The sequence below is a fragment of the Rattus norvegicus genome, chromosome 3, assembly GCF_021556685.1.
Source record: "Rattus norvegicus strain SHRSP/BbbUtx chromosome 3, alternate assembly SHRSP_T2T, whole genome shotgun sequence".
Lineage (NCBI taxonomy): Eukaryota > Metazoa > Chordata > Mammalia > Rodentia > Muridae > Rattus > Rattus norvegicus.
Genome location: NC_141536.1, coordinates 1499408 through 1526385, shown reverse-complemented (window position 1 = coordinate 1526385; position 26978 = coordinate 1499408). Strand labels below are relative to the sequence as shown.

Below are 26978 nucleotides of genomic sequence, written 5' to 3'. Positions count from 1 at the left end.
CTGTGTCTCTCAGGAGAGATCTGCATCCAGCTCCTGTTGGCCTGCACTTCTTTGCTTCATCCATCTTGTCTAATTGGGTGGCTGTATATGTATGGGGCACATGTGGGGCAGACTCTGAATGGGTGTTCCTTCTGTCTCTGTTTTAATCTTTGCGTCTCTATTCCCTGCCAGGGGTATTCTTGTTCCCCCTTTTAAAGAAGGAGTGAAGCATTCACATTTGGTCATCCGTCTTGAGTTTCATATGTTCTATGCATCTAGGGTAATTCAAACATTTCATAATTCCCTTTTAATTGCAGACAGACAAGTTCAATTTACAAAGCAGATCTTCTAAACATCTTTCTAATATATAGATCTTTGTAAGATGTAATCATTCTAAGATCCATTTTCAAGTCTCTATCAATCCAACATAATCTCTGCATTTTCCATGTCTCTACTGATCAGATATAGCTTCTTAAAAACAGTTATGTAAGCAGGACCTACCTCTGTCCACAACTGACACAGACTTGCTCAGTGTGACTGGGTACTTCTCTAAAGATATGATTGTAAGTCTCAAATTCCCAGGATGTATGGTAACATCTGGAGGATTGATAGATACAAAAAGAGGTGAAGAACATTTTATCCCTTGAAAGAGTTTTGAGAAAAATGTAGAATCATCCACAGTGACTTAGCCTGTGTGACTCCAGATGGACTTGTCCATGACTGATGAAGTGATACAATTTTGATAATGACTATATGCAGTACAATGAAGGAATGGAGAGCTTGTAGGGTATGCAAACTTGGTATTAAATAGAAAGGCCACCAAATTTCCCTTGTCAACTGAGAAGTGGTTTAAATGAACTTGCCACAGTAGAATCCTGTCACTGAAGCACTCATATGCTATTCCTTGCAGCAGCTACACGGCCACTGCCAGAGAGAGGTAGCACCTCTGCTAAATTATTTCTGATACATGCATGAGGATCTGAGTGCAGTCTCCAGAGAACATGTAAAAAGTCATGGGACTGGGTTCCAAGCTAATCATCCTGGTGCCTGTGAAATGGAGAAGAAAGAAACCCTGTGGATTTACAGAGCCCCAGTCTAGTTATATTGGTAATTCCATGGTCAGCTTGAGACCATGTCACAAAATCAATACAGTAGAGAGTGACTGAGAATGATACCCAGTATTGACCTTTGACCTCCTTATTCACACCTGTGGACATGCACCTGCAGACACATGTACCCCCACACAAACATGTACACACAAAGTACTGCGACCTTATAAGCAGACTCAAGCCTCTTTAGAAAGTTTCATGTCATTTTTTACCCTACAACATCTCTCATACAGCACACTGTTCCTTATTGTTTGCACTTTATGTTTTTTTAGTTTTAGATATATTATGCCCATTGTCTATCATAATGAATTTCATCTTTAAAAATAACCTCAGAATCATTGTATTCATTCAGCCTCCTTGTCTTTAGGCAACAGAAATCATTTTTTTAACTTATTTTTACAGGAGACTGGAGAGATGACGAAGAAGTTAAGAACATGTACTACTATTGAAGAAGACCCATGTTAGATTCAAGGAACAAGATGACTCATAATCACTGGTAATTTCAGTTTCAGGGACCCAATACTCTTCCTTTTCTAGCCTCCACAGGCAACCCTATACATGCAAATACTCACACATAATTTAATAAAGACACACACCCCCACATACACACGTTTACAATTTAAATTATTTTCTGGCCTTATTTTTTTTTTAACTAGGACAAAGAGGGTAAAATACTCAATCTACTTCAAATTTCTGAAGGGGAACAACATTTGCCTTCTCAATAGGAGACAAACCGCTCCAGATTTAGAGGCATCTAAATCCAAGTTGACACAAGTGTCCATCATATACATTAATGTGCCTTTTGAATTGTCTTTTACTTTTCCATAATGGGTATTGCTTACAATTGTGTTGCTGCAGATTTGGTTTTACCACAGGCTTCTTTGATGGTCTGAGCTGTTTTGATTTTAATTTCTTCTCCTCTCTCAATTAGCTTCTCACCCTACATTGTTATTCTAACTTATCATTCATTTTATAACATCCATGCTCCATAAATTTGAAGAAGATAACAATTGCTGCTTAAAGTGTACTTCTTTTCCTTACAGTCACTCTATTGAAAAACATAGACTTTTGCCTTTAATTGTTGTTTTGTTTCTTTGACATAAGCTTTTTCCTTGAGTATAATAATATTGTTTTACTCTTTTAAATTTATCCTTACCAAGTAAGACAATAGAAAACTTGTGGGGGTGCTTGGTAAATGAATATGAGGATGATCCCTCTTGTCTATATTTTGATGTCTTCTACATTTGAAAAATGAGTGCTGATTCAGCAACTAAATCCTACACATGCAACCACTCTGGAGAGTCCAGTGGAAGTATTCCATGACTCCTGATGGATGTCAGATCCCCTTGGACTCATACACTTCACATTTTTAACTAATATATTACCCTAAACCCAGGTTGTTGGGGGTATTTTCTTTCATCCTCTACCTCATATCTCAGAAAGAATGAAGAATATCATATTGGAACAAGGTCATTTGATTCTATTTCACGATGTGACTAAGAAACCTGGAATCTCCTAGTAGTATTCCTGATTTGGTTATAAAGGAGAACATTTTGTTTTATTTCTCTAGTTACATATAGTACATTTCAGTGTAGATGCCTATTCCTCCACCATGCAAGGAAAGGTCCCTATGAATCTAAGTGATACAAATACAAGTGCTATTGTCTGGTCACCCTGGTTACACAATTCCACTGTGGAAAAGTCTCTGGAATCTACATGCCCCATATTTAAGGTTTTCGATTCATCAATCTGAGTAATACATGTTCATGAGTCTGAACTTATAACATCCAGGAGTTGTTTAGCTTATCTCTGCAAGGCCAAGTTGCCTTCATATGAACTATATATATATTCTTCTTTTAATTCTCAATATTATGTTCTGTTGCTCTGTAATACTAGGCAGAAATTCCATGTATGTAATTTTTTTCTTGCGTCAGAAATGGGAGAAACGGAACACACATATGTATAGGGATACTTTCTCTAAGTCTGGGTATGTATCAGCTTTACAGAACTCTTACCATATCTCATGTCAATCTATTTCCTTACTTTAATTTATGCATATATTTTAAGTCCTATATTTATAGAATTCTAATTTTCTGATTCATTTAGTTGAGTATTTGCACACATGTGGATGACGGAGTACAATTTATGGCATTCATTTCCTACTTCAATTGTGTATGTCCCGAGGACCAAACCAAGGTTAACTGCCTTGGCAACAAATATCTTTACCTACTGAGCTATTTCACTCTTCCTAGCATATTTCATAATTTATTGTTGCAAGCCCAATTGCTACCCCATTCCAAAAAAGGAAAGTTTTCTTGCTGGTGTGTGCTATAATATAAAGCATTTCTTTAGATTAAGTCATTGTCCTCTTTAATACCCTATTATGATACATATAATATCTGTGGGCATGCAGAAACACATATACACACATAATTTCACTGAAATACCCTGTCTGTGCCCAATGCCCGCACCGACACGGTACCGAGAATCGGGCGAAAGCCTGCGGGATTAAAGAAACACACACACACACAGGTTATTATTAGCCATTCTTTTGTAAAATTTTTAATGATATCACTTCAATACACAAGCTTAGAGATATACACCCACAAACTCTCACCTACAAACTATATAGGAAGGTTTTTTATCAACGTGATATAAAACTAGAGATAACTTGGAAGAAGAAATCTTAACTGAGAAAAAACTCTTCATAAGATTGTCCAATGAAAAAGCCTGTGGGCACTTTCTTGATCAATAATTTTGTTGGAGGGCCCAGCTCATTGTAGCTTGTCCCACTCCTGGGTTTACTGTTCTGGCTTTTATAAAAACACAGGCTGAGCAAGTCATAAATATAGACCAATAAACAATCTTCTTCCCATGTCTCTCTAACATTTCCTGCCTGCTTAATCACTGGGATATCTTTCCACCCTACCTGATGCAACTAGGATTTGTTTTAGTGATTTTGTGTTTTGGACTGATGGCTGCTAATGGGATCATAAAATAAGACTTACGTTGGATCTTTCAACGTTCTAGAAAACGTGTAGAATAATTTTATTCTAATACCCTCATCTTTGAGACACAGGACATCATATATGAAGGGTCAGAAAGATTCTGCCATAAATATAGGCATCCTGAAAGGTTAATTCTTTACAACCAATAGGTCCAGGTAAGAACTTGGTAGATAAATATTAGCAAAATGATTGTACATTGTAAGGTTAGTTTATATAAAGAAGTAGCCATGTTTGAAAGTGTCATATAATTGAGGGCCAGGTAAAGTAGTAATTCAAAGAAAAAAGTGACAGAATGTATCACAGATAAAATATGCCCAATTCACATGAGAACAGCTTAGGAATAAGAGAATACACAAGAGTAGAGAAAGAGAGACAAAAATAGACAAAAGAAAGACAGAGAGAAGTAGAGCAAGAAAGAGAAGTTGTGGTGTGTGGCATGTGTTTACGGAAGTTTTCTGGACATGATTTTACAGATTCAGGTTCTGAGAGAACAAACTATTCACTGGGGAGAACAGAAAAAGCTGGAGAATTAGAAGGATCTAGAAGATTGTAACACATTGTCCAAGTTAATGTGAGTCCAAGTAGAACAACTCATGAAGATGCCAAGAGAAACCATATTGAATCAGTCAGCTTGGAAGGTTGGATTACATGGAGGCTATAAGCTCCTAGTATTAGGTCTATAAATAGTAGAACAGAGGGAAAAAATACTCTGGCCTCATCCTAAAGGACGTATTTGCATAGCTTGGGTAAGACTCTTATCTCATCACTTTATCTAAGAAAAGAAAAGTGACATTCAGTTAGAAAGACATACAGACAGACACACAGACAGACAGACAGACAGACACACACACACATACACAGAGACACACAAACACACAAACATACAAACATAGAGCGGTGTGGGGAGGGAGGGAAGAAGAGACGGAGGGAAGAAGGGAGAATGCTTGCAATCAACCATTGAGCTGAGAACAAGGTTCCAAAAAGAGGAGTTAGAGAAAGAACTGAAGTAGTTGAAGGGGTTTGCCACCCCATAAGAAGAACAATATCAACCAACCAACCCCCTGCCCTCGATCTTCCATGGACTAAACAACCATCCCAAGAATACACAAGGATGAGCCTATGGCTCCATCTGCATATGAAGCAGAGGATATCCTTTTCAGGCACCAATGGGAGCAAATGCCCTTGGTCCTGTCAAGGCTTGATGCCCCAGTGTAGGGAACTGTCAGAATGGGCAGGTTGGAAGGAGTGAGTGGGTGAGTGAGGAACTGCCCTCAGAACAGGAGGCATGACGGGAAATAATAGCCGTTTTCTAGATGGCAAATCAGGAAAGGGGATAATATTTAAAATGTGAATTAAAAAAAAAATCCCCTCTCCCAATGAAAGAAAAAGAAAGAGAAATAGAGGAAGAAAAAGAAAAACAAATGGGGGTACATAACTAAACAGATGCTGACTGGCGATGCGGCAGCGTTATTCCCATGATAGTCAAGCATCTTCTGGGAAACCATAGTCTTTGGGTTCTGGGGGAGTATGGTTTCAAAGCTGAAACTTAACGGAATTGATGTAAGGGCACCACCAGGAGTGGAGCCTGCAGCTTAATTTGACTTAACATGGGAAACCTCACCCAGCCCGGACACAGACAGGATTGACAGATTGATAGCTCTTTCTCGATTCCGTGGGTGGTGGTGCATGTCCATTCTTAGATGGTGGAGCGATATGTCTGGTTAATTCTGATAACGAACTAGACTCTGGCATGCTAACTAGTTACGCGACCCCCTGAGCGGTCGGCGTCCCCAACTTCTTAGAGGGACAAGTGGCGTTCAGCCACCCAAGATGGAGCAATAACAGGTCTGTGATGCCCTTAGATGTCCGGGGCTGCACAAGCGCCACACTGACTGGCTCAGCATGTGCCTACCCTACAAAGGCAGGTGCGGGTAACCCATTGAACCTCATTCGTGATGGAGATCGGGGATTGCAATTATTCCCCATGAACGAGGAATTCCCAGTAAGTGCCGGTCATAAGCTTGCGTTGATTAAGTCCCTGCCCTTTGTACACACCACCCTTCGCTACTACCGATTGGCCCATAGCCCTGTCGGAGGGCTGAGAAAAAGGTCGAACTTGACTATCTAGAGGAAGTAAAGTCATAACAAGGTTTCTGTAGGTGAACAGGTGGAAGGATCATTAACGGAGAAGGCCGAGGGGGTATCTGGTCTTTTCTCGGGCCTGTGTGAGTCCCTCCTCTCACCAGGAGGCGCGTCCCCGGGTCCCGGTCGCATTCGTGGCGTGTGCCACGGCCAGCCGGCCAAGTGAGCATTTCGGGAAAGACTGGGGTCGGGTCGTTTCAGAGCGGTGCGGGGAGGGTGTCAGGTCTGGTCCGTCGAGGGACCTCCTCCATTCTCTCTTTCTCTCCTTCGCTCGTCTGCCTATGTCCTTGCCTCCGTGCGCCCGCCTCCGCCTCCACCACTGCTACCTCCGCGGCCGGTGCCTCCATTGCCCGCTGGCCAGCCAAGGCCCTTGGCGAACCGAGGTCATTCTGCCTCTTTCTGGACCGGCTCCGTGATCTCATATCGTGTGCACGGGGGGGGGGGGGGGGGGGGTGTGGTGGTGGTGGTGGTGGAGGCGGGGCGTTGCGCGGCTGGGACTCTGCTCGCAGGGCCTCTCCCCTCGGCCCTCCGTCTCCCGAAGTTCAGACGTGGGCGGCGTCCGGTGGTCGTCCACGCCCGGTGGGTCTGCGTGGGCCTCGATCTCCCCATCCACTGGTGCCGCGGGCCGGCCACCCTTCTCGTGGCTCATTCCTGCTCGCTCCGCCGCTCCTGCTCCCGTCCTCGCCTGCTCTCCCCACCGTGGGGACACATCGGAGTGGGCCGGTCGAGTGCCTGGGCGCGAGTGGGGCCGTGTCGCCCGGGTCGGTAATCTTGCCTCTGGTCTGGTGGGAGGCGGGCCCCGCCCACTGGGTCGGTGCATCCGGCGCCACAACGCTCCCGCCAGTGCACGCAGGGAGAGCAACCTGCGAGGGTTGGTCTGGGAGTGGGGGGATACTGCACCCGCCGGGGCCCGTCTCAGGTACCTCTCCTCCCCCCTCCCTCTTGTGGGGGCTGTCTGCTCGGGCGCCAGCTGGCGTGACGCTGTGGCGTTCGTGCGCTGACGCGACTTGTCCCCGGGATGTGGGAGCTGGCCGGTGTAGAGAGATCGGAGGACCCAGCCTGGGACCCCGGCGCCCTCTCGCTCTCCTCTCCGTCCGTCCACCCGCGGCCGCGCGTGCCCTCCTTTCCTCCTTCCCCTCTCGACCACGACCTCAGATCAGATGTGGCGACCCGCTGAATTTAAGGATATTAGTCGGCAGAGGAAAAGAAACTAACCAGGATTCCCTCAGTAATGGCGAGTGAACAGGGAAGAGCACAGCGCCGAATCTCCGCCGCGTGCCGTGGCGCGTGAAATGTGGCGTACGGAAGACCCACTCCCCGGCACCGCTCGTGGGGGGGCCCAAGTCCTTCTGATCGAGGCCCAGCCCTTGGACGGTGTGAGGCCGGTAGCGAGCCCAGGCGCGCCGGGCCCGGATCTTCCCGGAGTCGGGTTGCTTGGGAATGCAGCCCAAAGTGGGTGGTAAACTCCATTTAAGGCTAAATACCGGCAGGAGACCGATAGCCAACAAGTACAGTAAGGAAAAGTTGAGAAGAACTTTGAAGAGAGAGTTCAAGAGGGCGTGAAACCGTTAAGAGGTAAACGGCTGTGGTCAGCACAGTCCGCCCAGAGTATTCAACCCAGAGGCACGCGTTTGGCTGTGCGGGTGATCCCGGCGGATCTTTCCCACTCCCGGTTCCTCCCGACCCCTCCACCCGCGCGTTTTTCTCCCCCCGCCAAGCGTCCCGCCGTCGCTGTCCCCCTTCCTCCCAACGGGGGGTTTGGCGGGCGCTCAGGCGGCGGGCGCGGGGGCGCAGGTGCGGCCGGGGGTGGGGTTGGTGGGTGACCGTCCCTCCCCCCTGTTCAGCGATTGGCCGCAGCCAGGCGCCCTTCCACTGTGGTGGTGCGCGGAAACCAGCTACGGGACCACTGGGAAGGCTCTATGGGGAAGGTGACTGGGGGTGGGGGGGGGCGGTGCGGCATCACCCGTTGGCCCCACACCACCCCGTCCCGAGTGTTACAGCACATCCTCTCCATACAGAAGACACTGACAGACAGACAGACAGACAGACACACACACACACACACACAAATACATATTTAAATATTTAAAATGATGTTTAAAAAAACAGTCTTCCTGTTTAACAGAGGTTTAAAGGGAAGTTGGCTGACAGAACGTTTTTGTGGTTTTTTATTCTCTTTTTTACCAAATAGGAGGTAGATCTGTTGGCCCTTTTATTAAAAGCCAAAGTAATAAGTGGCGAGCCGATGTTTCAACTTTCACCATTATGTTCCTTTCACAAAAACCAGGGAGTGTTCTTTCTTTGGCTTTTCCTTTTTGAAACAAAATGAAAGGAGCTCTACCAGTTGGCCTAGTTTCCCTGTTCCTTTTCCCTCTGCCACGGTATACTCTATGAAATAAAGTAAATAAATGAAGATTCTAGTTATTTATTTGTTTGGGGGACCCGAACTCTCTCTCAAGAGATACTTCCATCTCCCCCCTCCACACACACAAGGCCTCCTCCCTGTGTGTGGGGGAAGGGGTAGGGGTGGACAGGAGCTAGCTGAGAGGGGGTGGGGTGGGGTGGGGCTGGAGAATGTGCATGTCCCTGAAGGACTGTCCGGGAAATACTGCTGCTGCCCTAGCACACTTTGCTTCAGCGCTGAGCCAGGCGGTGCCTCTTTAGGAGGGGCAAGTTTTCTGCCTGAATTCAGTGAGTGATGATTTCAGTGTGAATGTCTGATCCCTCGCTGTCCTTTCAGTGCTCTGGCTCGTGGCAAATGACTGAAGAAAACCTCAGTTAGACTCACACCAGGTGTTTGGAAATGGTAATGGAATTGATAGCACACCCTCAGGGAAAGAGGCAGACTCCCTTTGCTCACTCCCAGCCTCGCCCTGCCAGCTCTGGATTTCTAAGTAAGGCTGAATCTGGACCATATTTACAGGATTTGGCGTTTCTGATTCATGTTTAATGTTTAGTTAAATAAAGCTTGTGAAGGGCTGGAGAGATGGCTCCGAGGTTAAGAGCACTCACCGCTCTGCTCTTCCAGAGGTCCTGAGTTCCATACCAGAAACCATATATTGGCTCACGACCCTCTGCATAGGGATATCCCATGTACTCTACTGCCGTGTGTATATGAAAAGGGCTTTAGTGTACTCATATAAATGAAAATAAATAAATAAACTTTTAAAAGAATGAAACAAAATGAAGCTGGCAAAGAAATTGAGCATCTTAAAATGCCAGGCACGTCTGTCCACTCCTTATATTTTATTTCGTGTGTGTATCACATAACCACAGAGGTGGTTCCTCTTTTCTTAACCTCGATAGCCCAACTGGGACAGAAGTGCAAACTATCATCTACCTATCTGGGAGTGGAGTGGTTGGATACAGGGAGAGGGAACATTTGCAGTTAGTAAAGTTCTGCTGTCGGTTTTTTTTTTTTCCTTTCCTTTTTGGATAGATATCGGGAACTTTTTGTTTGTTTGTTTGTTTGTTTGTTTGTTTTTTGTTTTTTAAAGTACAAATTTTGTTTTCTGTGCAACATTCTGATCATAGTTTCCCACTGCAAAGCTCTTTACAAATCCTTCCTCCCCATCCACCACCCCGTTGTACCCCAGGCCTGTCCTTATATGTGGTTGATGCACACCCAGGTGAATCTCCATTGGAGAAAGCACGATATTCCCATCTCGTATGACTGTCAATGGCAGATGACTTAAATGCCGGTGACTTTGGACTTGACTCTATTTTCCCCTCGGAGAACTGGGTTTGGATCTGTTGAACAAAGGCAGGCCCTGGGTTTTGAAACAAACAAACAAACAAACAAACACACCAAAAATTATTTAAAGCAGGCAACAACTGCCTGCATGCCAAGAGACTGTTGACTCCTCTTTGGAGCTAGTATGATGTGAAACTTGCTAAATAAAGTAGAATCCACACAGCACAAAGGGAACACTTTAACATTTTATGAGGGAGAGAGAGAGAGAGAGAGAGAGAGAGAGAGAGAGAGAGAGAGAGAGAGAGAGAGATCTGTTTATCTCCCTCCTCTAGTTTTTCATACTAGAGATTTCATCTTCCTCTGTCTCTGGTCCTGGTGGCTTTACTGCCAGTTTGGGGGGATTGGGATAGGAATAGAAAGAAAAAAGTCTTGAGTGCTGATTTTAAAGCTCTCTCTCTCCCTCCCTCCCTCCCTCTCCCTCTCCTCCTCCCTCTCCCTCTCTCTCTCTTTCCTCTCTCTCTCTCTCTCTCTCTCTCTCTCTCTCTCACACACACACACACACACACACACACAAGCACACACATACTTCCTAGGATGAAAGAAAAAAATGAAAAGGAAGCCACCCATGGTGATGCATGACTTTGATCTCACTTTGGTCTCAGCACTGGAAAGGAAGATAGGAAGGCCTATCTAGATGCAATGTGAAGAAGGCCTCTGTCAGATGAGTTAATGGCTAGGGAACTGTTAGCTGGCTAGTCTGCCATTTTGTTGCAGTTGCTAATATTATAAGGACACTTTCTCATTGGTTGTTTCTGCTGTTGCTGCAAGAATTCATTACATATTCTGTTAGGTTCTTCTGTGTGATAACACACTCAGAAACCAAACACTGTAGAAGTCAGTCTAACTGCTTTCTTTGTTGTCTAGTTACCCGCAATAATCTTGGACCTGAACTGAACACCCAGCAGCATTTCCTGCACCCACCCATGTATAAGCTTTTATAAGCTGGACCACCAACACTAGAGCGACAGTGCAGACAGAGACTATTTGGAACCGGACTTCCATTTTGAGTTTTTGTTTGTGTTCTTGTTTTTTTCTCCTGTCCTGTCCTGTCCTGTCCTGTCCTGTCCTGTTCTGTCCTGTCCATCCTGTCTCTCTGTCTGTCTGTCTGTCTCTCTGTCTTTCTGTCTGTAAATCCACACATGTAGTTCTTTCCACGTCTTATGTTTCAAAACAAATAATGCTTGTTGTGCTTCTCATTCCATTCAAGGGTACTATTCTCTAGATCAGAGGAGCCCCCTTACAATTCTCCACAGGTAGTGATGACTGGAGTGTTCAGTGCGACTAAGCAGGAATTATATGGTTGCTGCCATTATGCTTGATCTTACCCAAGGAAGGGTTGCGGTGGTTGCCAAGATGGCGAACAACAGACAGTGATTGAAGAGATGGAACAATAACCTACAATTCTCCCTCTCTGTCACTGTTTCTCTGTTACTCTCTCTCTCTCTTCCCTCCTTCCCTCCCTCCTCTCTCAGACCTGAATGAACATTGGAACTAAAGTAAATGTACAGTGAAAAGAAACCAGGTGTGGTGCTGCATGTCTTTTATTGCATCACTTGAGAGGTGGAGGTGGGTAGAACCCTGTGAGCAGGCTGCAGACCTGATCCAGGTACTGATTTCCAGGGCTTATGTGCAAAGACCCCTGACTCAACTAAAGAAATGAAGAGGAAATTAAAGAAACAGATACAATTAACTTGGAATAAACCAAACAAACTAAGGAAAAGGAAAGGCAGTATTGGGATGGACTGGCTTACAGAGGATGGGCAAACATTTATTTGCCAGTGCCTCCTCAGTTGAACACACACACACACACACACACACACACACACACACACACACACTCACACACACACTCACACAGAGAGAAAGAGAGAGAGAGCGATCAATCTGTTTGTCTCGCTCCCCTAATTTTTCAGACAGGGTTTCTCTATGAATTCCTCTGTAGACTGGTTGCTCAGAGGGCAAAGCTGCTGGCTGTTAAAGGTCTAGGGAAAACATGAAGGCCTGAGGGAACTGTTAAGGCCTAGATGCCCTGTGAAGGAGGCCTACATCATGTATACATACACACACACACATATTCATATGTATGAATATGTATATGAATGTGTATACACTCAGGTATCTTTATTTAATTAGCTTATTTTGAACATAATTTCCATGCTAATCAAAAAGAGGAAATTTTCTTTGGCATCGGATTCTTCCTGAATAAAAAAATGGATATAAATTATCACATATTCAGATGTTATGTCTAATATTGAGAAGATATTCCCAGATATGGTGTTAACCCATCATAGTCCATGTGTGAAAACAAAACAGACTTAGTAAGAATTTTGACAAATGGATTTTAAAAACATATAGGGTTATTAAGAGCAGTAGTAACATTTTTAACTTGATATTTTATATATTTACACTGCAAATGTTATTCCCTTGCCCAGTTACCCACTCTCCCACACCCCACACCCTGCTTCCATGAGGATGTTTTTCCTCCCATTCACCCATTCGCACCTCAATAGCATGCCATTCCCCTACACTGGAGAAAGGAGCATTCACAGGACCAAGGGCTTCTCCTCCTATTGATGCCAGACAATGCCATCCTCTGCTCCATATGCAACTGAAGTGTTAGGCTTTTACATGAGTACTATTTGGTTAGTAGTTTAATCCCTAGGAGCACTGGTTAGTCTAGCTGGTTGATATTGTTGTTCTTCCTATGGGTTTGCAAACCTTTTCAGCTCTTCCTTCACTCCTTCATTGGAGTCCCCATGGAGTCCGATGGTTAGCTTCAAGCGTGCTTGTCTATATCAGTGAGGTTCTGGCAGAGTCTCTCAGGAGACATCCACATCAAGCTCCCATCAGTAAGGACTTCTTGGCATCAGCAATACTAACTAGGTTTGGTGGCTGCATATGTGATAGATTCCCAGATGGTGCAGCATCTAGATGGCCTTTCCTTAAGTCTCTGCTCCACTGTGTCCCTATATTCCCCTCCCTCTTGAGTATTTTGTTCCCCCTTCTAGGAAGGACTGAAGTGTCCACATTTTGTTCTTCATCCTTCTTGAGCGTCATATGGTCTATGAATTGTATCTTGCGTATTCCAAGCTTTGGACTAGTATCTACAAACTGGGTTAATTCACTCAGGATGATATTTCCTAGTTCCATCCATTTGCCTAGGAATTTCATGAAGTCATTGTTTTTGAAAGCTGAGTAGTACTTCATTGTGCAAATATGCCACATTTTCTGTATCCATTCCTCTGTTGAAGGGCATCTGGGTTCCAGCTTCTGGCTGGAGGGCCTTTGCACTAGAACTCTTCCAGTCTGATGTCTCTCTCTCTCTCAGACATGCTCAAAAGTTTTTGTCCTGGGTGATTCTAGAATTCCATAAGTCTGGATATAGTATTTTGTGTAAAATTACGAAAGCATTTTAATTAAATTAAAATAAAGGAAAAGTTAAAACTATGGATAAACTCTCTTCCAGCTTAATCTGTTCTTGGTTATTATCAGTATCTAAGATACATGCTGGGTGACAACAGCAAATTAAGAATTACCCTGCAGTCCCTTAACCATTTTCTATGTATCTGTGGTGTTGTGTGTTATAAGAATGTTGGTGGATGTGAGTGTGTGGTGCATGCCTGTAACTGTGTGGCTTTACCCATCTGTGCATGTGTTTTTGGAGTTCTGAGAGGGATTTCAAGCATCTTCCTTAGTGCTGTTCACTGTTCTTGACGTAAGTTCTCTTGTTGAACTAGAAATTTACTGTGGGATTGGAGAACTGGTCAGTGAGCCCTCAGGATTCAGAGGTAATAGTTATGTGTAGCTATCCCCTATGCCTGGCATTATGTATACATGCTGAATATTCACACCCAGGTCCATATGTTTCTACCCACTGAGCAATTTCCCAGTCCTAGAGTGGTGAATGTTTGCTTAAGATTTGATAACAGATCTTAATTGTTTTCTGTTTTTGCTTTTGTTTGTAATTTTCCATAGATATCTCTGCAGGTGGATATTATAAAACACACCTGAATAGACCAGAAAATAAAAATAGGAGTAGATGCATTACAAGCAATTCTATAAAACCGTACTTTGCATACTTACCTTGTGAAGCACAGTTGATATTTCTGGGTTTGCCTGTTATATAAACAGCATAGTTTGATATAAGGACAGTTTAGACTCTTTAAATAGAAAAGGAATAAGAGAGATACATCTATTGAGATAGTATAGGGAATTTGATACTTTATCACATGAGAATTAAAACTGAGCCACATAGCCTTCAGCTGAGGAAATGAGGGAGAAGTGTGTATATACCTTTTGCAGCACAGTCTCTGGAATAAAAAAAACAGGGACATTTAAATAAATATATAGCAGTGTTTAAGACTTCATTTCTCTTCCAATATTTGCAATTACATAGTCAAACATTATATCTTGGAGTCATAGATCACTGTGTTATCTAGGATTGCACGGTGAGGATGGCATAGTGGCAGTAGAGCAAAATAACTGATAGGAAAAGCAGAGCAGTCACCCCATTAGGATTCATATGAATTGCATTTCCTCCCTGCTGGCAACTAAGCAACAATGGGTGAAACTGTACAAGTACCTCTGTAGTAATTTGGTGTCTTGGGGTTATGTCCCGAGGATATACAGCTGGAGCACATGGTGTTCAATTTATTTTTAGTTTGTCTGATTTAAAATGTGATTGCTGTTAGTAAACATTTTTGTGAAGATTGCTTGACATTTATTTGCTCTTTATTAGAAATTGTAGAATCATATTTATAATTTGCAGTCCTGGGGGTACTGGTGGTTGTACATGGGGAACAACTAAGTCAGCAAATGATTAAGTCAGACAATGCTGACGAAAAGAACATGGGATACCACAGTTACAGCTGCCTAAGAACTGATAACCACAACTTAAGGGAAGAGTCTCTTCCCTCAACCTTGACTCCTTTAAGACATTGGCTTCAGCATCAGACAGGCCTTGACAAGTGTGATCCTGGGTAAGGGCATAGAACTAGTGTTCCAGTTATTCTTTTGTCCAGGTCTTTCAGACAGCCTTGGGCAGTCCTGGCTCCCCACATTAATAGGTACTTCATAGTATTCATAAGACTTTCCAGCTGGATGTGACTTTTGAATTTTCTTTCATAAGCAGGGAAGTGTTAGATCACAGTCCTGTCTAACTGGCTGCTTTCCTCAAACCTGCCATCCCCTTTGTAACCTCAATATAATTGATAAGCAACATGTTCTGTGGCCTTGTAGTCTCTCTGTCCCTTGCATCTGATTCCCAGGCCCCAAAAACCTTTAATGGTAACTCTGCCTCCACCTTTTTTCTTTCTGTGATACATCTATTAGTCTAGATCACAAGGTATATATCCTACCCAAAAAAATCATATGATTGAGGAACAACAAAATCCTATAATTTCTTGGAAATTAAAAATCCTCACTCTCCTATCTTTGTCTTTAGTATCCCATCATGGTTATATGTGGCCATGATGCAATAAATCACTTCATACTCAAGGACTTAAGCATGTTTTCCCTTCAGGACACTCGACACACAATATATGTGCTGCAGTAAAAATAAAAACAAAAAAAGAAAACAAAAAACCTGACAGAACTGGTTCCCAGGTATACCCTAGCTGTCTCAGTCCCTTATTATTTCTGGTGCCATTGGAAATAGGAATAATTTATCTCAGTGGCTCCATGCTGCCGCATCTACTTTCTGACACACTATTCTTCCCAATACGGCACCCTGTCAGGCTGCTCCTCCCTCATCCACAGCCCTCTTGGTTGGGTTTCCATCACGCCAGGCAAACACATCCCAATTCTTTGGTAGGCCCATGCATCTGGCCACCATACACTCTCTTAAACTCAATTAAGTTGCCTTATGAAAGAACACATCAAACAATATTTTCTGATCCAATTGATAAGATATAATTTGCCAATCCAGACAGCACAAAATCCTGTACACACCCATCCCTTGAGAATAGTCATAACAACCTGTAATATGTACAGAGAGGCATCTAAACATCTACTGCCATGTTCTCTGTGCTCTCACATTCTCACTCTGGCTTCCTCTGCCTCTCTAAAACTTTTCTCCCACCCATCCTTCCTTCTTATCCAATGACAGGCCTGGTTCTATCCTGTACCTCCCTTCCCTTAATAATGACATCAATCTACTCTTTTACCCTTTTAATTAAAAAAAAACCAGAAATTTTTTTCTCAAATATAAGTTGAGCACAACTATTATCATTCTGTAATTTAAAAGTATCAGATGTACCTAACACCCAGCCCAACTTTTATCAGTTAAACAGAACATTTAGTTATATATTTTAGCTTTTAAAAGGCTTAAAATCTGTTATATCCTGGCTAGCTTATGTATTATCTGATAACTAACTAATAAATATGTATTCTCAAAGTTAAATAGTCTGAGTGGGTTATAAGATTATACTAAGTTTTCAACCCTGCCAGTAATCTGAGAATGAGCCATATATCTGTAAATATAGGAAGCCTAGCATGGCTTCTAGAACTGAGACAGGTTATAGAGACAATTTTCTATTTGCACAGTCCCCTGTGAGCAACACGTGAGAGCAAGTCTTCAGGCTTCTGGCTTAGGATCATCAGACAGACTTTTGAAACACTGAATTTTGAAGGGCTAATCATTCTGGCTTGGCAGAAATTTTCAGCCAACTTATTCTGCAATGTTTCCTTTTCTGGACAGTAATTAGTCTGTAGAAGAATTGGAGCAATTTTTGCATAGTGCCTGTCAGCCACAATAAATCACCTCACGTGGAGGTGGAGATTTTCAATTTCTTCTTTGAATATACCAAGGGGGAGCTGGTGGGAGCGGACATGTCTCAATAAAAGTTAAAGAACATTAAATGTCATATTTTGTGGACTTCCGGTGTTTTTTAGAAACTGTCTAACTATATAAGTAATCTGGACTGTTGTCCATTAATTATCTTAACAAATTATCTTGAAAGCATTCTAACAATAAACTTAGAGACATGAATTTGCTATTTGGCCTTAAACTCACGTGCTTAATCATCTCAGCTTCATTTTTTAATAGCAGAAAAGGACTGGGTATAAGCCATCTCTGTTGAAAAATGTTGTATATGCACAATACGTGTACATCAGAGTAACAATATTAATTTTAAATCAATGAGAAATTTATATTAAAGAAAATCTTAAAAATCTAAATTTGTATCAAATAAATTCTGTGCCAATGTAAAAGATCATAACTTTAGTTTAGTAATAAATATAAAAATAATTATGTACAGCTTGAAGAATCCATTGAAGAGTTTTTGCCTCAATTCCCTGGACTTTGGGGGACTAAAAGTAGTTATTCTAAGGTTGTTTTTCTGAGGAATTTAGAAATGCTTATAATTTAACAGGGAGGAATTAGCTCAAACTGATTATACATAATCTCAGTCGGTGAAAAACCTTGTATTTATTACTAAGCTAAAGTTATAATCTTTTACATTTGGAAGTATATTATAATACATTACATTCTCTCCCATGATCTCTTACGATGATCTCTTAAACAGTGAAGAAAATTTGTACATCTTTTAAACTCATCTATTATTTCTAGCTTTATATTTATAAGCTATTTAGAATTGGTCTATAGAGATATTCTATCTTCTGTTAATTAAGTAAACATTTGTCCTTTCATATTTTTCTTTATTTTTTATATAAAGAAATATACTTGTATGCACTCTACATTCCCTTTACCAAATCTCACCAGATTTCCTATAATACATCTCCTGACACCATGTTTTCATCTGTTTACCTTTTAGATCTCATCAAAGAATCAGAATCTAGTGTCACCCATGAAGGGAATCTATTGAAGCACAAGCAAATTACCAAGGCAATACCCCCCCCCAAATGAATGATTCTTCATTCACCAGTAGCCATCAAATGCCAAAAGCCCCTCAATATGGCATTAGCAAGGGTTGGTCACCCCATCTAAGCCCTGACTCTAGCTGGCTTGATCATGTGAAAGTATTGTGTTAACACTGGTGCTGTGGGTTCATGAGTGTGATAACCATGAGCTGTCCAGAGGACGGCTTTTCATTCTCTGTACCTAACAGCTATCACAATTTTTCTTGATACAGTAGAGATCAATTCAATGTTCATTGCAAGAAGGCAGGAACATACTCATCTAATTATGATGGAGATGTTATTAAAATTTTTTTATTTATGTAAATGCCTTTTATTTATGTAAAATACGAGAGAATTTTATTTCTGTTTGTGGTCTGAAACATCTTCCTTTCATTCATAACAAACAAATGATAGTTCTAACTTTTGATATGACATTATAATATAATGTATATGTATCAAACTTTTCTAAATTTGTGTGCATGTGTATCCCATTTTTAAGAGTATTAAGTTTTTTCTTAATGTTTTCTAGCTGTATTAATATGATCATAAGATTTTCTTTTTAAGTAAAATAACTTATGCATTATTTTACTAACATAAGTCTTAATTTTATATCTCAAATATTATTTTCTATTTCATATATAGATGAATTGTAGTTGTTAACATTTGGTTGATCAATTAGTTTCTTGTTTATTAAATTGTAAATTTATACTTTTGTGTTGAAACTAACTTTTGTAAAGTTTGCACACATAATTTTCATATTTATTCAGTTGATATCACGTGATTCATAAAATTCTTTCTCTTCAAATAACTACAACATAGATTTTGATTAGTTTAATGAACAAAGACTATTAAATGCACCTGTAGAAATTATTGATTTGAATATTGATTTGAATAACTATAGAGAATAATTTGATATTAAATACTGGGTAGGAGTGTGGGACTGCATTTTAACTATCTGAATTATGCTGTTTCAAGGTTATGTTAAATGACTTTTTTTATAGCTATGTACAGTATTAACATGACTTACATTCAAATCATTGTTCTTTGTCCTTCATTTTCTTTTTGACTTTTTTTAGTTTTTCATATTTAAAAGCGGTTTTAAATATTTGCTTCATGCATCTGTACATGTGTGCACAAATGAGTACAGGTACTTGCAAAATGTAGGAGAGGGTACCCAATTTCCAGAGCTCGATTGACAAGTAGTAATGACCCACCAAGTATAGATACTGGACACTGAACTTAGGTCCTCTACTAGAGACCAAGGAAAACCCCTGAGCCTTTTCTATAGGTCCTGATTTTAATTTTTGTTAAGGGTTTAGTTCTGTGTGCCTTTCCTATTCACGAAAACAACTTTGTCGAATTTGATACAAACAGTTTTGTGTAAATATTCATCTTTAATTAATTGGGATTCAAAAATTTGGACTGTATTTCCTATTGATTTTAGTAAGATGATATCATACTGATATATACTATCAGAAAATCCTGCATGAAGTCACCATGACTGAAAATAGGAATAGAGAAGGCTTAAAAAATTGTACTTCATTAAAGGTTGACATGTCCACGATTCCTCTCATTAAAGTAAGCTCATATGTGGGAAAAGATACTTCAAATCAATCAGTTGAGGATTTGCCTTATTCTTATAGTATCAACTCGGCTCATTTACATTCTACCACTGTGAGCAAATTGTCTCCCCAAGTGACTCCCATGTGGTTATTATCATTGTCTTTTTGAATTTTGCTGTACATATGGCTAGTTTGAAAAATTTGAAACTTAATGAGGCTTGAATGGACTAAGAAAGAATCACCAGTGTTTCATCTGCTCAGTCCTTTTTTTTTTTTTCCTCATTGCAACACCTCGAATTGCCGTTATTTCAGTATGCATCCACATTTCAACATTTAGTGGTCCTGAACAGAGTGGGGATCCTGGGTCCTGTCAATGAGCCAGGAGCCAGGCCCACCTATCTGCAAACGATCTGTGAACATGGTGACACAGAGCTCCTCTGGGTCCCTACCCAGAGTCTGAGGAGCAACACTGAGGAGCAGAGTCAGGACCTCGTGCTCCAGCTGTCAGACTCCACTCCAGACCCGATGGGTGGTCAGGGTGACTGAAAGCCCTGTTCAAACCTCTTCAACGTGTAAAAACAAAGCAATTATGGGAAAAGGAACCAACTCAGAACCATGCGCACCGAGGACTCTCCACATGGCCTTTCTCTAGGCATATATCCAAGGACCCTGAGCGGTGGCCCGTCTGAGTCGCCCTGTGACTGCTCTGTTCACCTCTAGACCTGAGCTCAAAGCTCAGGAGCTGATGGTGGTGACAGGGCCGCAGACCCAGCGCTCCCTTCCCAGGCTGGTGGCAGGTGAACAAGTGTGGTCCAGAGCTAAGGGAGGGAGGCCAGGCGTTTTCAACCTCATCTGATGGCTTCTGGCCACAGCAAGTGTTGGGTGATGATGGGCAACAAGGGACTTGAGGAGGGGAAAGCAGCACCCCTTGATAAAGGTGGGGAGACTGGAAGCTCTGAATTCCTCACCCAGGGCCAATTTCAGGGGAGGGGAGGTTACAATCTAAGCTTTGACCAAGGGTGGGAGTGGAGGAGTGGGGACCATGGCTTGGATGGGGCAATCACTTAAGACTTAAGAAAGCATGGGTACAGCCAGAGCACCCCAAACCTAGTGGTGGTCAGTCCCACAGCTGCTACCTGAAAACTCCCCATCTAATCTATGGGCCACCACACAGCTGTGGCAGAGGGCGGGGCGGGCAAAGGCATACCCAGGCCAAGTGCCAGCAGCAGGTGATTGTGTGAGACGTGTCTGTCCACAGTTGCGTTAGCTATGCCCACCGCTCCCAAAGGAAACCGATTTCAACACACCTTATTGATCCCAGAAGTTCAACCAGGCAGACAGCGGTTATACTCGACAGATGATGTTACACAGCACAACTTAGGTATTTCAAATGGACAAGAAGTTAGTAACAGAGCAGTGTCTCAGGATGAAGTCTGAGTGGAGCTTCCTCTCCAGTACTTTGAGGTCTACAGATGGATCTAGAAAATTCACTACTGTGGAAAATGAAGACTTGGGTTGGATGGGGAAGGGAGGCCGGGGCCTTGGTGACTAATGGCTTTAACACTGTCCTTCTGGTGGCTGTGGCAGCTTCATGTTCTCTTTTGACATCATCAAGCGCCTCAGTTCCTGCAGGATGACTTTGATGCTGTGGGAATTCTGTCACTTTGCCAGTACTGCCATGGCTCGTGGATCCACCACTCCATTGGAACTGCTCACGCCGTTCATATTGACTCTTGTTACAAATCTCACAGACTGGGATGCTTCTGGATACTAGAGTGGCCCACGCTCTATCTTAAGGCTGCATATTCGGTTTTCATAAATTGTTCGTGGAGGCCCAATTATCATGCCTGTCTATCTTGTGAGTGTCATGTCCTCATAGTCCTCCAGACCCTAGCTTACTGTGCTGTCGCCTACTCCTTTCTGGCCTTCTTCCAGCTCTTCCAACAGTCGGAAATCTCAAAGGACTTTTACTCCCGAGCCTGTGGTGGCTGCCATCTTGAGTCGCTATCGCTCGAAGTCAGTCCTTCCTTTCTTCCTCTACCCCCCTCTCTCTCTTTCTCTCTTTTTTCCACAGGGTCTCATAAACCCCAGACTTGCCTGAAGCTCACTATATATTCAGTGATGACTTTGAAGGTCTGATATTCACCAGTGAATTATAGATACGAACAACCATGCCTGATCTTGTACAGTTTTGGAACTCATCCAAGGGTGTCTTCCATACTGGCATGTAGCCTGTCAAATGAGCAACTTAACAAATCTCTTCCTGTTTCTTCCTGTTCCCTTCCTTCATTCCTTCCTTCCTTCCTTCCTCCCTTCCTTCCTTCCTTCCTTCCTTCCTTCCATGCTTTCTTCCTTCCCTTCTTTTATTTTCCTTCTGTTCTTTCTGTTCATGCATTTTGTTTTCATTTTGATTTTGAAGTTAAAAGCTATTATTGAAGTTTTCACTTCTTGAAACTAGAAAACATGAGCTGTAGAGCATTTAGACTTTCATATGTAGAAATCATTGTGTACCTATAGCAAAAACTATATACATTAAAGGTGACAGAAGCATTATTGTTTCAAAGTACTGGCTCTGTTCTTCAGTTATTGTTAGAAACTTTTTTTTATTATTAATAGTCCACATAATCTAATATGTAAACTATGAACATCTGCATTTTGAAAATGACAAAGGGGTATAAATTACATTTTCAATGCAGTAACACAGACACAAGCATCTTTCTAATATTCTCATTCTAAAGTTAATATTTTATCTGTCATGCAAATGTATTTTAGAGAAATTCATTAAGGATTCTCCTCTTGCTTAATTGTAGGTGACATTATCAAAACTTCTGAGAAAACAGGAATTCCAATGTGATTGTACTTAATATCTTAAAGTTGAAATTGGTAAAAAAAAACAACACTAGGATGAATTTTTTTATAACTTCTGATTTCATTGAATAGGCATGAGATTAGACATGGCTTGTGTCATTCTTAGAAGTTCTTACAAGAAAGTAACAGGAGAATTCTTTTAGAGCTTCCATAATTCGTGTCATTATTTGAAGAAGATGCTCATCAGTTTTATCTGAGTTTACTGTCTAGGTGAGGTGTTTCCAGGATGTTTTCATCTTATTACAAGAAGTCACAGAGAGCAAGGTGACAAAGAAACTTTATTCAAAAGCAAAGTGAGAAACACTGGTATTCAGTGTAGCTTTAATTTGTGGACCTCTCGAGAAGGAGGAATTGTTTACTCAGAGTTCAGTGTGGATATTTCTGTTTTGATTGACTTTTTTTGATTAGGCAAGCCTTAATTTACTGTGAACATCAGTTTCCAAGATGCATTTGATCTAATCAAATGCGTATTCAATTATCACTAGGTATATGACATTAAGGATGTTTCCCTTGAAAGTTTATCCAGAGGATTCAATACGACTTACGGAGTATATACTCTAAACTGTCTCCGGCAAGTTGAAACAGATTTCTCCCTCCAGTATGTGGATATGCTCTTGAATACTTTTGAATGGAAGTTGATCATGAAAGAGAAGTTTATAAACAATGTTATGTGCAGGGAGTCTTAGTCCATTGTTTGATATGTATGCAGGTGAGATGAGGTGAGCAACTTCATTGTTAGGTATATTTCTGGAAGGTAGATTTTTATGCAGCCTAAGTCAAGTGAAGTTCCAGGTCGAAGTGCTTTTCCCATACTTATATGCCTCATTCATGGAATTTTAGTGCTTTTGCTTGTATTGTTACTTAGGCTACAGTACAGCTCACTGTTTCTTTGATGTTTGCTCAGACTCAGCTCAGTCAGTGACTGCATCTCAGTAGCTGCTGGACTTATTTGGCTCTTGTTCTTTGTCTTCCAATTTAATGATATCTTCTTCAAGGATCATACAATTTGGTCATTTTATGAATATTAATGTAACTAGTCATAAGCCCTTATCAAATGATATCCAAGTCTCCTATGCTGACATAAAATGGAATTGTCACTCCAGAGACTTGCTGAGCTTCAATATGAACTTCTAACTTCATGATGAGTAGATAACCTTCATCAACTGCTTATGAGAAATTCATTTAAATGTTGACAATTATGTTGGGCCAGCAAGAGGGAAAAAGGACTTGCAGAACAAGCTTAACACCCTCACTTTAATCATAGGAATCCATAGATAATGACCCATTACAGAAATTGGCCATCTGGCCTATACACATGCTGTGGAATCAGAAGACCTACGTGAACACACACAGATGCAGCACACACACACACACACAAACACACACACCAAAAAAATAGTAAACTAATGTTTTTTAAATTTTCTAATATTAATATGTCATGCCCTTACTTTATTCTGACAACTGATTTATGTCGACCCACGGTTTACAAAATAGTATTCATGATCAATGGCAATTATAAAGGTCAAGTGGACATTTTCATGAGTTCAAGGTTATAAATTATTAATTTAATATTCCTCAGTACATGACCACCAAGAATTAGTGTGTGTGATATGGTGTGCGTGTGTGTGTGTGTGTGTGTGTGTCTGTCTGTCTGTCTGTCTGTCTATCTGTCTGTCTGTCTGTCTCTCTGTCTGTGTCTTCATGCCTATGTGTTCAAGCGGAAGACAGAGAAAGTAAATAGTATCCTCTTTTATGATTTTCTACACAATTTTTTCAATTCAAAGCCTTTCACTAATACTGGTGCTATCTTGCTGTGCACAAGCTCCAGAAATTCTTTCTCTGTCATCATAGCACTGGGGTTACAGCTGTATACAACCATGACTGTTTTTTTTTTCTTTTTTTTTTCTTTTTTTCAGAGCTGGGGACCGAACCCAGGGCCTTGCGCTTGTTAGGCTAGCGCTCTACCACTGAGCTAAATCCCCAACCCCAACCATGACTGTTTTAAAGTGCGGGCACAGAAATTTGAATTCTCTTCTTTCTGCAGCAAACTCTTTCCCATACTAGGTTATCTCTTATCGTCACTTCTGAGTAATTCTGAAGACTGCTGTTTTCACTCTCTGTAAATTTGGTAAATTATATTTACAGTCAGGATTCGGAATTTCTATGGTCTGATAATAAAACCTGCCCCATGTCATCTAAGAGCTTTTAGAATGTGGCCATTGCTTTTTACTTTTCATAATTTCAAATGTCTCCTCCTAAACAGAAATCAATGTGTTTTGATAATCATAATTTAGAATGTTTCCAACTGATTTGAAATGTTACTTCAAGTTGTGAATTCATTTCTTTTTTTGTATCATGATACGATTTGGGCTTCTGGAAATAGTAAGTTCAAGCAGAAATAAAAGTTTAGACATACTGTATCTACACAGCTAAGGCTTAAGCAGCCAACAAGCATTTCTCTAACTGACATGTTTACACAGGTGTCCTGTGAAAAAATAAACTAAAAAGTCAGATATTTTGCTAGTTCAACACTCTGGGTACAAGTAGTTGAAATGACTGATCTTCTCTGCCAGACTGAGGATTTCGCTTTCCTCCCGATGCACTGCAGTGTCAGCAATCAATGTTGTCTCTTTTCTCTTGATCCATCTGACTAACTCCAGATACCTGATCTAAATGAAGCAGTGATTTGAAATATTGCTGCATTCACTGGCCATTTCAGTCTAGAAAGAACTGGAAATGATATCTAAAAGGAGAAGACTCAAACTGAGCAACACATACTCTAGCTAATGCTGCAAGGTAACATGGTGATCAACATAGTTGGTTTCTGACAGACCTGTGTTTCATCTGTGGATGTCTGAAAGATATAACACTGTGAAAATCTACATATTCTTAGAGATGTAACATTCCTCCTCTGTTCACTGTGAGGATAAAATTAAATTGATCATTCAATAGTCTTAGTGGGAACTATGTCAAACTAATAACCATACACGATAGCAATTGTTATTGTTGCTTATCTAAAACCTAGTAGAACACATATTCTATTGAACTCCACATGACTTTTCCTCTTCTTCTTCTTCCTCCTCCTCCTCTTCCTCTTCTCCTTTTTCTTCTCCTCCTCCTCCTTCTTCATTCTTCCTCCACCTCCCTCCTCCCCTCCTCCTCTTCTTCCTCTCTCTCTCTCTCTCTTTCTCTCTCTCTCTCACACACACACACACACACACACACGCGCGCGCGCACACGCACACACAAACACATTATATGAAAGGAAGATAGATGGAGTCATCAAAGATGAAGTTCTAAATAGATATCATATGTCACCATGTAAAACATTCGGCCAGGAATGCCTTGCATATTCTTAAATCATTGATGAAAGACGATACCATAGATCACCCCTCCCATCACAGGCCATTCTTCTGGGTATTATTTACTCTCTATAACATGATAATAAATGTTTAGTGCTGAGGATAACATAGAATGTCAAACATGGAGAAGTAGCCAGAGCCCAGATAAATGTTTCATTCCTATTGACTAGTGCTTATGATGCTGGAAGGGAAAAAATATTTAGATATAAGCCCTATAATCTATAACAGTCAGTTGGTTAAAAAAATGTACTCACTTAATAGTGGTATAAATGTGTGAATAAACAACCTCTTTTCTTTTACATTGTATTTGAGCCCCACTCTGTGAGACAGAATTCATATCTGACACTGATAAAGTAGCCACAAACCTGAGAATATATATATGTATATATGTATATATATGTACATGTATAAATATGTATATATATATATCTATATGTATATACATGTGTGTGTTTGTGTGTGTGTATATTTTCACATACATTTAGAGAAAAGCAATAATTTTATTATTCTAAAGGAACATAGCAATAAAGTGAATGGCTCCTGCTAATGTACTGTTGTTATACGTGTAGATCAGTGCCATGTTCAGCCTCCGTAAGAGAAGCTTTCTTTCAGTTGAAGGGAACTAATATAGAGTTTGGATAGTGATGGAATTATGAACTCACTATGATAAGTGAGATTTTTTTTATCATACCCCTTACCTAAAATGTCAGGCATCTGTATGGAAGAGGAGGCAGAAAGAATGAAAGAGTCAGAGGTAGGTGATGACTTCAAAGAAACCATATTTTCAAAACACAATCATACAGATACACATATGAAGTCATAGGAACTCTGACAGCTTGCACAAGTTCTGCACAAGCTCAAACCAGATTAAAAAGCTAGCACTGAGAAGGAAACATATATACAAAGTCTCATTCCCAGGCAAGAAGGTGTTGGTGATTGAAACTTGCTGACAAAGCGAAAACTGATTTTCTCCAAAGGAGTGTCATGGTAAACCAATTTCACTCACTAGAAAGGAAAAAAAAAACATGCCCTGGAGTGTTGGGCAGCACATTATTGACTCTACAATTCTTTGTGTGTCTCTGTGTATACCTTGTCTCATTTTGTTTGTTTGGGTATTATTTTTCTTATTACTTTTGTGTTTATTTTTAGTTAATTTTTGGGTAGGCTTTATATTCTTAAGAAAGGGAAAGATAGAGTTCTAGAAAAAGCATAAACACGGATTTGTAGATAGGTTTGGAGTATTTGTGTAGATTTCAATGAGAAGAAAAAATATAACCAAAATGTATTTTCTGTAATTTTATTTTTTAATTAAAGAAGTAAAACTTTAAAAAGATGAA

General features: G+C 41.0%; 1 protein-coding gene and 1 pseudogene across 2 annotated transcripts in view; one reads left to right on the top strand and one right to left on the bottom strand.

The window, feature by feature from the left end:
* The window catches only part of LOC147995335 (uncharacterized), a 305835-nt gene that overhangs the window by 224409 nt on the left and 54448 nt on the right, over positions 1-26978 (bottom strand). The gene's annotated exons all lie outside the window — the stretch shown is intronic.
* Positions 5396-6278, top strand: LOC148006391 (18S ribosomal RNA; annotated as a pseudogene; the record flags this gene model as incomplete).